The following is a 2,669-nucleotide window of genomic DNA, read 5'->3' on the forward strand; positions in this document are numbered from 1 at the left end:
GCAGATAAGAACCATTTGGCCCATCCAGTCTGCCCAATATACTAAATACTATGGATAGCCCCTGGCCCTATCTTATATGAAGAATGGCCTTATGCCTATCCCATGCATGCTTAAATGCTTCTATTTAGTTCCCATGCATTGTCAATAGGGACAAAACAGATCAGGATGCCTTCAGTTCTGTTTTGTGACCAGACAAAAATGCTGCGGTTTTGTGTCCAGTCTGCAAACAAACTGTATCAAGCACTAAAAACAATGTAAGTAATTGGTGCCGGGTACGTTTTTTCGGATCTGTCACCTATTGATTTACATTGTTTTCAGGGACGGATCCGGTTTGTTCAGTTTCGATTTAATACAACCGCATCTGAACAGAACGGATGCATCCTGATGAATTGAATCTAACAGAAGCATTTTGCTTTGGTTTTGAGCTCCTCTGCTGGAACTCAAAACCAGAATACAAAGCGCAGATGTGAAAGTAGACTTACTTCAGCTGTGAGCGGTTTTAATTTTATGGCTAATCAGTGTATATTGCGGCTTAACTTAAAGGGCAAATAACTTAGGCCCCTTTCACACGGGCAAGAATTCCGTGCGGGTGCAATGCATGAGGTGAACGCATTGCACCCGCACTGAATCCGGACCCATTCACTTTAATGGGGCTGTGTACATGAGCGGCGATTTTCACACATCACTTGTGCGTTGCGAGAAAATCGCAGCAAGCTCTATATTGTGCGTTTTTCACGCAACGCAGGCCCCATAGAAGTGAATGGGGCTGCGTGAAAATCGCAAGCAAGTGCGGATGCGGTGCGATTTTCACGCATGGTTGCTAGGAGACGATAGGGATGGGAACCCGATCTTTATTATTTTTCCATATAACATGGTTATAAAGGGAAAATAATAGCATTCTTAATACAGAATGCTTAGTAAAATGTCCATTGAGGGGTTAAAAATAAACAAATTTAACTTACCCCATCCACATGGTCGCGTATGGATCATGTGATGAGTGCAGTGATGTCCTCAAAGGTCCTTTAGCCAGGTCCTGTAGAAAGAAGAGGAGATCCGCTACGCGACAAAGTATTCTGTATTAAAAATACAATTTTCCCTTCTAACCATGTTATAAAGGGAAAATAATAAAATCTACAGAACACCTAACCCAAACTTCTGTGAAGAAGTTCGGGTCTGGGTACCAAACATGCAGATTTTTCTCACGCGCGTGCAAAACGCTTTGCACTCGCTTTCCTGCAACGCACCCGCATCTTGTCCGGCCCTCACATGCGGCGCCCGTGTGAAAGAGACCTTAAAGGGCATTTGTGAAACTGACTGATGTGCTGCATATGCACAAGGCATCTGTGTTGGTCCCATTTCTGAGAGAAAAAAAAATGTTTTAATATATACAAATGAGCCTCAACGGGGGTATTGCTGTTAAGCCTAGTTTGCTCTGCTCGCTTTTCAAATGCTGCACCCTCTCCACTTTGATAGGACCAGGCATGAAAAGGTCATCACGTCTGGCCCTGTCCAACAGCCGATTGCCGTGCCCCCTCATCTTTGATTGAGCAGCTCCAGCATCAAAATTAAACAGTTACGTCCACTGAGGCCAGGTTCACACCGAAAAAGCAGTTGCAGATTACTAGCTGAAAACAAGTTTTTTTGGTGACAGATTTCTAATGTGGTGGAGGTTTTACAAGAGCATTTGTTTGAGGTCTCTCTGCCAAGACCTCGCAACTTCTAAAGCGTTTTTCAAATCAGCTACTGAAAAAGCCTACCATTTTACACTGTGTGCACAAGGTGGAGTTTTGTTTGTGTATTTAGCGGGAGATCTTAGCCGTGTGAACGTAGTCTGCAGTGAATTCACTACACAAAGGATAAAACTGTATAGTTCCAGTGTCAAAGCTACTCATGAACGGCTAATCACTGGAGATGCGGAGTGTCAATCCCCCCAAACTGATATTGGTGTATCCTGACCATAGGCCATGAAAGACAACGTGGGCAGCCCCTTTAAGACTATATTCTTACTGCAGTTATAGTTGTATTCCATTTCTACTGTCCTAGATGGGGAAAAAACCACTACTATATTTTTCAGGCAGAGTCTTATAGTCCGAATGCTAATGGACGCTTTCATTATGGAAGCAGTCATCAGCATGACAAGGAGGTGAGGGCAGTGTCGGCTGTACTCACCCTCCCTGGTCTTCTTCTAAGTCTTGCTGTGCACTGTATCCTGACCGCATGTAGATGCGCACCATGACCGGACGCGGTGCGTTGTCTGGTCACAGTACACAATGGGACCCACAAAAAGCAATACGGGGAGTCCTGGATCTGCAGTGCCATCCGGAACAAGCAAGGCAAGTTTTGTTTTTTCTTGTCAGATCAGATCTGAGGCTGATGGAGCTTGGGGCTCTGAGGTCTTTTTTCCCCCCTCCTCCAAATCCTAGTTGTGTCTTATAGTCCGGTGTGTCCCAGTCTAAAAAAATACGGTAATTACCCAAGACTATAGTTGTATCAGAAAACCTTTGCGTGGTTCAGACTAACAAATTGGCCTCATTATATAATGTTGTTCTGGCGATTCATATTAAAAAAAATAAAATGGGTCATCAGTGCCCACAAGGTTAGCAAAGACACACTAACATTTTTCTTTGATATGACATCCAATGGGCAAATAAATGTGGAAATGCATAAAA

This window comes from Bufo bufo, chromosome 1 (assembly GCF_905171765.1).
Source record: "Bufo bufo chromosome 1, aBufBuf1.1, whole genome shotgun sequence".
Taxonomy (NCBI): domain Eukaryota; kingdom Metazoa; phylum Chordata; class Amphibia; order Anura; family Bufonidae; genus Bufo; species Bufo bufo.